The following is a 12,695-nucleotide window of genomic DNA, read 5'->3' on the forward strand; positions in this document are numbered from 1 at the left end:
AATGTCGAAAACAGGGGTTCAAAAGTTAAGCACGTTTTAACGAGGGAAATATTATGATTAAAGTTTAACGAAACATGAAATAATAAAATTTCATGTTTCGTTAAACTTTCCAAGTAAAATAGTATTATTAAACTTAAGTTTAATAAAAAATATTATTAAACATCTGAATATTTATTCTTTTCGAGACTTGCATTGGATTGCAGTAGCTCTACCATGAGTTTAAAGCTATAGTTTTTATCGATACTCGATACCGACTACGTAAATTTTTAGTATTGTAGCGGTCGCTTGCGGAACTAAAATCGCCATGCTAAAAATTTACGTAGTCGGTCGATACCGACTTTAGTATTTATCGATACTAGATACCTAGTATCGATAATTAGATATTACTATAGCTTTAAACTCATGGTAGAGCTATTAGAATAAATTCACGCAACTTTTTATGAGAGTGACTTAATATTATTTATTAATATAATTGGCCCCCGATGTTTCATACTAAACCGCCCCAGCGCCTATACACTTTAGTATAAACTAACTGTATTTACAAAGGAAAGTTGCTGACATAGAAAAACTGCATATATTGTGAATACAGTACCCCTGTTAGTTCTGAAAAGTTTTGAAATTGAATAAACATATTCTGTATGATGATTGATACGTTAAAAAAACTTAAGCATACAACATAATTGCATTAAGATATTGCAATAATATTATCTTTTCTTGTTTCAGGTGTTTTACTTAGGCCTAGGACAAGATCCGATGTACAAAAGGTAATTTTATGACAATAATAATTATAATAACCTTATTATTCTTGATCTACTATTCCCTTACTAATTATTACTTACACAGCGAATCGTATTGTCTTAATCTGGCATTTTGGAAAAATCACATGTCAGAGAAAAGACAGCGAACCTTGAATAGTTAGGTTAGGTTAGGTATATACGCTATGCAATGAGTAACTTCTATCATCGTCACCTACCAATGTCTGACCCGTAGAAACGAAGTGTTAACTGAAATATAAAATGGCGGTAAAGTGACGTCACCGGAAGTGCTTCGGCGGAAGTGGCGCCGCCGCCGACAAACCGGAAACCGACTGCCGATGGCTGATGGAAGTATATTTGGATTAGGTAAATTAGTGCACTCCCGGGAGTAGAAAGTAAACTAAAGTTTACATATTATTATCTTTTGGAACTAGTGGTTGAAACTTAAAAAAAATAGTGTCTTGAAATTTATACTAGCGCAGAGTCGCAGCGCATCGAAGCGAATTATTTAAAGCAAAATTCAACCTTAACTCCAAAGCGTTAACGCACTTTATTACTTCTGAGAATTTAAAAAGGCGCGAGCATCCGCGCGAATTCGCTTGAATGCGCCTGACCAATGCTGATTGGCCTCGCAGAAGGTTACGCTCTGGAGTTAAGGTTGAATTTTCTGTGTTCAGTTTTTTTCAGAAATTCGCTTCGCTTCGCTTCGATTAATTGACCCTTAAAGTTCGGGCTCTCTGAGTTCATATCGAATGGTTTTCGTGGTTAGATTTCGCTGGCGATCCTGGCAACACAGGAGATACAGTGGTGGGCCAAAGCCTGTTTAAAAGAAAAATAGAGTCAAACATACCTACAAAGATGGTTGCGCGTGTTGATGACATTGTCAAGGGGTCGTGGACTGTTATTAAAAGTTAAACTGGCACGCGGCGTTAATACGAAAGTATATTTGTCTTCACTTCCACAAGTGTGAAGTTTAAGCAAACGACTGAGTTGTTGTTTGGTAAGGGGATACGGCGCCATAAACGAAATTTCGACGCAACGGACTCAAATTGTAATTCATTTATATATAAAACGAGCTCTTGCCCGCGGCTTCGCTCGCGTTAAGAAGTATTATTATATACAAACTTTCATCCCCTATTTTAACCCCTTGGAGGTAGAATTGATCAAAATCCTTTCTTAGCGGATGCCATATCATCTACCTGCATGCAAAATTTCAGCCCGATCTGTCCAGTTGTTTGGGCTATATATATATATATATATATATATATATATATATATATATATAATACCTATTTCCACTTAACGCGAGCGAAGCCGCGGGCAAAAGTTCGTATAATATATTTGGATGACATTGACAGCAAGTTTTAGTCCATCTCCATCTAAACACTTGCCACGGATATACTCAGAGACTCAAAGAAGGAGAAAAATAGGCGAAATTGGGCAAACTCTTTTTGCAATTCATAAATATATTTATTTCAAAAAAACTTAAAACTGTTACATAATCATCTCGCCAAAACAACCTTTTATCTCGCCGATTATTGTTATCAACTAGATGATGCCCGCAATTCCTTTGCGCCCAAACCGTACATTTTTCAGGAAAAAAAAGTATCTTTTGTCCTTTCCCGGGACTCAAAATATATCTATTCCAAATTTCAGTAAAATCATTTCATGGCTTTGTGGCTTAGGCGTGAATGGGTTATAGACTAACGGTAACAAAAATGCACTGACAGACACACTTTCGCATTTATAATATTAGTATGAAGGCATAGTATATCAGCTGTTACGAGTAGGGTTATGCCACCTGGGTACGTTGATCCATCGGCGAGTCGGATAATGAATCATAAAGGGCGCGCCCTACAGCCGGCTATTTCTGGAAATTTCTGGCTATTTCTGTTTCCCGTGGCGTGGCGGAAACGTACCATCCGTCCATTGGGGGTCCGCGGCCATTGACTTTAGCTGCATCATTGTATTCCACTATTTATAGTTAAGAAGGCAGTGAGTATTGCCTGGAAATGTCTAAAGAATTTTGATTTATATATAACTGGAGGACAGTGCTGATGATAATAATAATCATTACTTACTAATAATATAAAAAAGGATCTATCGGTTTGTCTTCTCCGTCTTCAACCGATTAAGATGACATTTGGTATGGAGATACTGAAAGACCCGGGAAATAAATCTAGGATAGTTTTTACCGCTTACGATCTGCTATTTTCGCGGGACAAACGAATTTTAGAGAAACGAGATTTCTGGAAACATCTAATTATTATTTATTTACTAGACGTTCCGCGCGGCTTCGCCCGCTTATTAATTAGATATTTCACAGACAAATCAGTCCACAAAAAATAGCCTATGATCCTTCACGTGGCCTATTTCTTATCTGTTCCAAATTACAGGAAAATTGCTCCAGTAGTTCGTGAGATAAGCTCTTTCAAATAATTTCCCCCCCCGTTTTTCCACACTTTCCTCTATTTCTTCGCTCCTATTAGTCTTAGCGTGATAAAATATAGCCTATAGCCTTCCTCGATAAATGGGCTATCTAACACTGAAAGATTTTTTCAAATCGGACTAGTAGTTCCTGAGATTAGCGCTTTCAAACAAACAAACCAACTAACAAACATTTACGCTTTATAATATTAGTATAGATAGTTTACAGGTAAGCATGGAAAACTGTTTACTTAACGTGTACGTCAAATCGATAAATGGGCTATCTAACACTGAAAGATTTTTTCAAATCGGACTAGTAGTTCCTGAGATTAGCGCTTTCAAACAAACAAACTAACTAACAAACTCTTACGCTTTATAATATTAGTAAAGATAGTTTACAGGTAAGCATGGAAAACTGTTTACTTAACGTGTACGTCAAATCCATAACAAAATTATAAATGAGAAAGTGTGTATGTGTGTCGGTCTGTCTTCACACCCAAACCACTGAACCGATTTTTCTGAAATTGGGTATAGAGATACTTTGGATCCCAGGAAAGGACATAGGATACTTTTTATCCCGGAAAAATCAATGGTACCGCACGATAGACGAATTTCTGGGCAACGGAGTTGCCGGCATTATCAAGTTTACTTAGTTATAAAATGTTCGCATCTGGACAGTTTTTTAAACATTTTTTCGCGTAAAGAAAAAATGTGTCCGTATTTTTTGTTCTAAAATATTTCGTAATTATCTCGACGATGGATGGATGACGGCGTAGATATGTGATGTGATGATTGAATAGAAGTTCCTGTCCTTTCGGATGTCGAGATTTTAGCAGCATCATCATCATTAACGATCATTTCTGTCATAAAATAGCAATATTGTGACATGGGTCTGCTTGAAATTACACATTAGTGAATGTAGCGAAATGGCTAAGCCATATATTTTGACGAACATGGATAAATGGTTGGACGCTATCACATTTTTTCACAAATATCAGCGATTTTCAGGTACCATTTTAAAGAATTCGGAGTCACACTGCGAGGATATTACTTTGGTTTCAAATGAAAGATAATATATTCATCTCTACGTCTACGCCATAAAATTTTCATAGCTGCATACAAAATTTTCACATTATTGTGATGGTTAAAACGTATTTAACGTTTTAACCATCACAATAATCGCAAAAGATTAAAAACGAGTAAGAAGGTAAGTAATACGCTGAACTAAGGAAAATAATATATTTATATACAAAAGAATCTTTGCTTATTTAGCCCCTGTACGAATAGCTAAATATTTTATTTAAAAATAAATAACATTCCCATTCAAAAGAAAAATAAGAATCGCTCTCAAACTTCTTCATACATTTTTGCCCTATCAAGAACGCGGCGAGCGTCGTAGCTCGTAACCGCCACTGTACAAGGCGCGCTGATATTCAGAATGTTATTTTAATGTCCTTAACGTACTGACAGACATCGAACTGCAAATTTTTATGTGATAGCGTCGCGTCCTTAAGTTAGGACATCTTATTATTATTATTATTAGTTTTAAAAGTCAGAAAAGGTGTCAAAATCATATTTAGACTTTTTCTGCCTCTTAAAGCTGGATACCCTAACTCGACACAATCTAGCTTCTCGATGTCTCAGAAAAAGTATCATTAATATGATTTATTGAGACTTTGTCTGACTATTCATACTTATTTGCAAAGTGGGGTATGAGTCAGCGTCGACTTGGCAAAATATTTTTGGATTAGTAAATATATAATTAAAGTCGGAATTAGTTATTATCTAGTAGTACTATTACTAGTAGTAATATTACTAGTACTAACGTATCTTTGTACTAATGAGAAGAAAAAATATCGCTTCAGTCTGTTTAAGGCAATACGTATTCACTAATTGGATTTTTAAAACATTGTATTTCTAATACAATGTTTTAAAAATAGGAAGAAATCATGAGGGTCTAAAAAGCTAGCGGATAACTGAAAAATCTATAAGTCGCATGACGATAAAAAGTGAAAAGTGAAAACATGTGCCACGTGCCAATGCACACCTATTAAGTATTGTAAAGGCAATAGGAATCGCATAATTTGCTAATGAAGATATAAACACATACTAATATATATTAATACTCATACTAGTAATATTATAAATGCGAAAGAGTGTCTATCTGTCACGTCTTCACGCTCAAACCGCTAAGTCGATTATGTAGAAATTCGTTAAGAAGATACTTTGAGACAATACCAAATTTCAACAAAATCGTTTCAGCAGTTTGGCCGTTAAGAGGTAACAAACAGACACACTTTTTTGTAATATTGTTACGGATACGGACACGTAGTGCCATCTAGCGTCAACTTATTATAATATTCCACACTTGTTTACGCGAATAGGGTACATTCTAGAAAGGAATGTTCTGATACAGTCTAGGGCTCGCCTCGGCCCATATAAATAGCCGCAGTCAGGCGGGCTAATGAATCAGTTCAGCACAAGCGATCTTCAAGGCAACTTCGGAGTGAAAACAAGTGATCAAAAGTGATACTTATGACTTGGCTACGACCTAGGACAGTGATAGTACCTAGTGCTAGTGATTAAAGTCTTCATAAGGGTCAGCAGGTCTTTTTCTTCAAATCCTTCGAACTCTAGCACGTAACAATATAAGTATGGTTAGCCAATAGCGATCGATCTCTATGACATGAGCGGTCCATAATCCGCAGACATAATCCGCCTGTAACAAAGCTGATTGCCGGCTGCTACTGTTTCCTTATTGTCCCTATTGTCTAGCGCTTTAATGATCAACCAACTTGTAAAAAGGAGAAGTAGACTGTATAGACTGACTTGCTGTATCATATTATGGAAGATTTCATTCATATTTTGGACTGACTTGCCTGATGCTATATCAGCGTTAATGATATTTTTTTGTGTAAAATAGTTGCTTGATTTTGTCATATTATATCTTAACTATAATATAATTATGTGTATTTAATCAGAATATTTTTTTAAAAGTTAAAGAATCAAAATTTCTTAATCCGTCTACAATAAATTGATAATAATAAATCCCTCAAAAAGATTTCACTGTAAAAGCAACAGCGCCTAAAGAGCAATTTTATTGTGATTTGTATGGGCAAGCGCCCGAGCGTCATGATTTTTTTTCATAGAAAAGTAAAAAAAGTAACTCTTTCAGCGTTGCCAATTTCACCGGGACCCCTGTATAACACAAATAAATATACCTACAGCTCCACGTAAATAAAATGCGTTAGTCAAAAACGTATGCCGTACTAAAACGCAAAGTTAAAACCATTTTAAATTGGAATTCACGTGTTAGTGTATAATTTTATAGCTTTTTAGGACTGTTTAATTACTAACGGGCCAGTTTTACCAGACGCAGTTATTTAGGATGACACACGAGGGCCTGATTCTCAATTCTCATGATTCGAATGTCACTTCGATCAGCTGGCCGATTCTGTATCGTACATTTGTGAGTTAATCACTGAGTTAGTAACGAAACGGAGGAGTGAGCATCGGAAAGTCTCACTTTTGTATGCAAGTGAATACAAAAAGTGGCACTTTCCGTTACTCACTCCTCCGTTTCGTTACTAACTCAGTTATTAACTCACAAATGTATGATACAGAATCGGCTAGCTGATGCAAGTAAGGATAATTTTACAATACAACGTGATGTGTTGCAGCATTTTTAAATAAATATCTCAAAATTTAACTTTATAATATACTACGCTAGATTAGCTACATTGAGCTAACAAAATTACTACACGCGGTGTTTAACTAACTATTCTAATTTTGAATGGCTTATGCATCGCATCCCTTGGCCAAGTTGCAATATTGCATTATAATCTGATCCTAAGACATTCGAAGCGTGAAAATCAGGCCCGTGCCTGTTTTTATTTTACTTTATATTATTTTATTTTTAAAAGAACTTTATTCCAATGATGTAAGGATCACAATTAGAAACTCAAAAGCAAAATAACTGTGAACAAAAGTGTAGAGTTTGAAATGTAGTTTTGTCCCGGTGGAATAGATGACTGAATAGTTTAAATTGGAACTTGACTAAATGATGATTAAAGATGAAGCTATGTGACTATAGAATTATTTATATATTTTTATTTTCACAATAAGGATTTCCTAGCAAATTCTAGAATTATAGTAGACACTAGAAAGACAAGGCTGATTGATAAATGTACTCGCCGGCCAAACTCTTACAATTAAAAACTCAATATTTTGCACACGTTCAATTCATCAAAAAGATTTTTAAAAAATCTTTTCCGTTTTTAGTTTTAAGGGGGACTGAAGTTTGTTCAGAATATACTAGTCATAGATTTTGTGTAGAAGCTTTCATTTGTAGAGAATATCACAAGGCGCACCTTGTGATATTCTCTACAAATGAAAGCTTCTATTCTACTACGCACTTTTTTTAATGTCAATGAACTTATGACGCGACTTTCATGCCAGACTGCCAGGCTTTTTGTCCAGACGAGTATAAATAAAGTGGTATATAAATAAAACAAAATTACATTTATTTATACGTCATTCGCACGCACTCGCATGGAGCAGCATCAGTATTTTTCTACGCATCTTTAGGCTGGCCGCATACATTAATACACGCGTATTCCGTGTTCGATTTCCGAATTAATTTTGCGTGTTCGGAAATCCGAAAGCACGGAATCATACTATCATAGAAAACACGCTAATTGGCACATACGTTAACTTTTTCCGAACGAAGTCCCAAAACTTATTGTCTATGGTTTTTTTCTGAGATAAAAACTATCCTATGTCCTTTCCCACATGACAGACAAAATATTTTCTTGAAAGTACCATATACATAATATAGTTAAATTATAATAGTCCAGTCTGCCACTAGGCTATGGAGATAGAAATCTTTCCAACATATCGGATATTTAATACGATCAGGTAGCGACATCTTAAGTTGGTCACAATGTCTCCAATCACGCCGGTGTTTGCTTGATAAAATTGGAGCCGGCTTACTGGAGGGAAAGGAAATTATTTCAGTATTTACGAACGTACTAATAGCGCTAGGAACTTTCGTGACCTCAAGCGTTTTTGTCACAATTATTATTGGCGACAGTCAAACACAATAAATTCCAATATTAACTTAGCTTTAGCTTAGGAGTCTCAATTATTAGCCTTATTTCCGTGGTGCTCCCCCTTAAGTTTTCTGACTTTCGGTCATTGCAACTTGGTGCTGTTTCCCGCTTTGTATGAGGAGGGAAATTTGGAATTCTTCCTACTTACTATTTTCTTCTGATAAATTTCGTTGCGGGTCCCAAGACAGTTTTAGCTAGGGTTTTCGTGGTTGGATACCGCTGTCGATCCTGCCTACACAGGAGATACAGTGGTGGGAATGTGTGGTGGGCCAAAGCCCGTAAAAAAAAAGAACGTACTAACGGTTCCCGATCGAGTTTTAAAAAGTAATACGAGAATGTAATAGTTCTTGTAATATTCTAGTAAGAATAGCTACTGCTATTAGTTTTTATGTAGATATACACAGAATTATGTCTAGCCAATTTCCTAACGAATCGAATAAGTATCGAACTTTTATGTTAGTAAGACATCTGCATATTATACAATACTGCATTTTTTATTACTAAAGGGCCATGCATGTTGGCGTCTTGCAATATTATTAATCATAATCTTGCAAGAAGATGCATGGCTCGATTCTTTCTTACAGAAAATCGTTTTCCTCGGCTTTTTCTTGCCTAATTTTGGAGGTCGTGTATTCGACTGCGGAAGCTTAGTACAATACAGGCAGCTTAATTGAATTCACAGACACACATATTTATTATATTGATACATACTCGTAGAAGGGGTATACCGTATAACTAATACGGGTAGCATCGACGTCGTCACGCGCCGCATAATGTAAGCCAATGTAAATACATTACATCCTGTCGTACTAAGGCCAAATTTCACCAACTTTTAGTAATCAATGGTTTAAATACCCGTCTCTTTAGTTGTTATGTAAGACGAAGGAGATGGTTACGGTAGATGGTGGACGGTTTCATCGAAACCACATATGATATTAGTTATTAATAGTTATTTATTGGATGTACACAGTACATAAGAGATCTTCAATTTTCTCTCACATCTCACATCAATTTTAAATCAATGATTTATATCAGACTTTACGCATAATATATAGCACTATACTTTATAAAATTACATCCATAGGACATCTTATCTTATGTATAAAAATGGATTTCCAAATGTGTTAGTCGCGCTAAAACTCGAAAACGGCTGAACAGATTGGGCTGATTTTAGTCTTAAAATATTTGTAGAAGTCCAGGGAAGGTTTTAAAGTGACACGAAGTTCACCGGGACAGCTAGTATTATATAAAATTCTCGTGTCACAATGTTAGTCCGCGTACTCCTCCGAAACGGCTTTACTGATTTTAACCAAATTTTATATGCTTATTCAGTGGGTCTGAGAATCGGCTACTGGGTAAGTACTTTTTATATTGATAAGTGCATTTGTTGAATAAATAATAGGTAGTAAATTATTACAACTCGAGACCGACGGCGACCATTGTTTGTGCGACGGGATAGCGATGGACGTTGCCATGGTGACATACTTATTTAGTCACTTCAATAAAATAATACGGGCGAAATACTTTATATGGCAAAGAACGTTTGCCGGGACAGCTAGTAATATTATAATAGTCAAACAGACGGGTCGGTAACGGTAACCTCACTAACCGTATTTCGGTATTGGTCGAGTCCCGAACGGGTCGGGTTGGGCGAATGGGCCTTAATATTATAATTTTACCTTTCGGCATATTTTTTGGCATCAGCCATTCAGGACACACCATATAATATAAACTTTTATATAACCTAAAAGGTCACAAAACAGCCCTTTAAACTTTACCTTTTAGAACTTGGACATTATCTTTAAACATGAATTATTGCAATACTTCGCAACTTGACGATGTTAAACTTTCTACAAATGAAATCTAAGTGCCGGTAATTTCGTTACTAAAACTTCGGAGAAAATGGACGCCATTATTATTAATTATTTTACTGTGAGTTAGAGTAAAATGTAGAGAAAACTAATATAAATTATAACGTACAAATTTCGTTCATCGCGATTAAACCGAAGAATTTTCCGAGAAAACTAATATAAATTATAACTTACAAATTTCGTTCATCGCGATTAAACCGAAGAATTTTCCGGCATAACTATCCGATCAAAATACCACAATGGCGAATTCGTTGAAATCGGTTCAGCAATATTTATCAATAGAGAGAAGAGTAAAATATTGATAGATACACTTTCGTATTTATTAGTAGGGATATTGGATATTATGAATTTTGATCAGAAAAAATATACCTATAGGTCTACCAGAATCTGATGGCAAATTTTTCAAAAAATATCCTTGATCATTGGATAAATTTTTATATTTGCATGTTTCACACACAGAGTAAGGATCAAAATGTTTTATTCTAACTACCCCGGTATTGCTAGAGTCAATTTATTTTCTCACTTTTTGCCATCAGATTCTGGTAGACCTATACTGAAAATGCAATTTGATAACACAATATTAACAAACTATAATCATTTAAATGTGTCGCAGCGGAGCGGGCCGCATTGTCTATTTCCTATCGCTCCGTTTAAAATGCGCACCGCCCCTTACAATGTGCGCGTGAAGCCTAAAAGGCCCACAAAATATTTTCAGCTAATGAATATCACGTATAATTATAATATATTGCCTTTGCGACACAATTTACAGCCCCCAGAGAGTAAAAGGTGCTTAATTACAAACATACATAATATACATTAACATACATATTCTGGCCTCACAAATGCAGCTTAAGTCGTAATATGGAGTGTTCTACTGCTAATTACAAGGAAATGGCATGATGATTTTCAACTGTATATCTTGAGGTTTTAAGGTGCGTTGTCGAGTAATAGAAGCTTTTATGCGTTAGGTTTTTATCCGACTTGAGCTGAAAGTATGTGACATTATTTTGGCTCAAGAACAAAATAAGTGTTTGTAAGGGTTAGCTGGGTACCTTATTAAGTAAACAAGTTGCTACAATACATTCGTTAAGATTTTTTTTTCAAATGTATGATACACATTTAAAAAAATATCCTTTGATATTTGTAGGATCACTAAGAATCTATGCTGACTCAATAATTTTATCGAATTTGGTTTAGCGATTTAAGCCTGTTGATTTCAGAATTCAGATACACTCTTGCGCATTTATAATGTACGAGCTTTTGCCCGCGGCTTTGCTCGTGTTAAGAAGTATTATTATATACAAACTTTCCTCCCCTATTTTACCCCATGGGGTTGAAATTTATCAAAATCCTTTCTTAGCGGATGCCTACGTCATAACATCTACCTGCATGCAAAATTTCAGCCCGATCCGTCTAGTGGTTTGGGCTGTCCGTTGATAAACCACCATGTCAGTCAGTCACCTTGACTGACTGATATGGTGGTCATTGTATTTGTAAGTGAAAGATTGTATTTTAAATACAAATAAGTAATAATAAGACAATAATAAATTCATTAAATAGGTGGACTATTTAATTTCATTGTTAAACTACATAAATTAAGAAAAGTCATAGTCTAGTTGTAAAAATCTATATTAGAAGAATTCAAATTGCAGTTAGCGAAATCGTTACTCAAAAGTTCGATAGTTTAAAATTTCGAATACAATTTGAAACTATTCTATTAGAAAATAGAAAACTACGTCGCGGCCAAGTGGTCACTTTTGTCGAGGTTTTTCAGACACTCGCAAAAATTGAAAAAGGTTGCATATTTTGTTATTTATTTTGTAGTTTTTAGTTGGAGGTTATACCGGCATTTTCAAACGTTGTCTAGTAAAGAAAAAGTTTTTAGTAATAAGTTTATTTTTTTGTATGAATTATAGGTACACTTACGTGAAAAAAAAAATGTAGCCAAATTCAAAACACCATGTAGATAATGTTAACTCCTCAAAGTAATTTCTTACATAAATCGATTCTTCCAAAATCGATACAAAACAAAATAAATTCGAATAGAGAACACAATAAAAACTACATCTAATTGTATGCCATTTTGTAATAGAATTCAAAATGGCCGTCCATTAGTGCAGTTTGCATTAGCTACAAAGGGATTTTGAAGCATTTTCATTATCATAAACATGATATTAAAGGACAAAGAATGTTTCTATTTCTGGTGTACTATTTTGGGTTGTGGAGGGAACCAACGCCTCAAATAATTCAAGAACTTAGCTATAGATTTCAAAACTTAGATATTAGAAGAATTAAATCTTAAGGTAGGTACAAAAGTAACGGTAAATGAAGTTTATGAAGTTTATACAAACTTTAGTAATGAAGTATAACAAATAAGAACGCAAAATATTTCAATGAAAGTTATAATAATCTTTATTGATATAGATAAAACCAAATTATACAGCATTATGCGGGCTAATGATGATGATGATGAACTATTGCTAAGAACACTCCCAAGTCCCGATCATGTAAGTTAAAAGAAATCGGTCCTC

At 34.9% G+C, this 12,695-nt stretch overlaps 1 protein-coding gene across 2 annotated transcripts in view; it reads left to right on the forward strand.

Moving 5' to 3' along the window:
* The first annotated feature begins 723 nt into the window (after nucleotides 1-723).
* LOC121733507 (protein TANC2) overlaps nucleotides 724-12,695 on the forward strand; it is a 185,974-nt gene continuing 174,002 nt past the window's right edge. For both annotated transcript variants that reach the window (XM_042123769.1, XM_042123770.1), the window contains exon 1: nucleotides 724-764. The gene's annotated coding sequence lies outside the window, so the exon portion shown is untranslated. The remainder of the gene's footprint in view (nucleotides 765-12,695) is intronic.

The sequence above is a fragment of the Aricia agestis genome, chromosome 14 (assembly GCF_905147365.1).
Source record: "Aricia agestis chromosome 14, ilAriAges1.1, whole genome shotgun sequence".
NCBI lineage: Eukaryota > Metazoa > Arthropoda > Insecta > Lepidoptera > Lycaenidae > Aricia > Aricia agestis.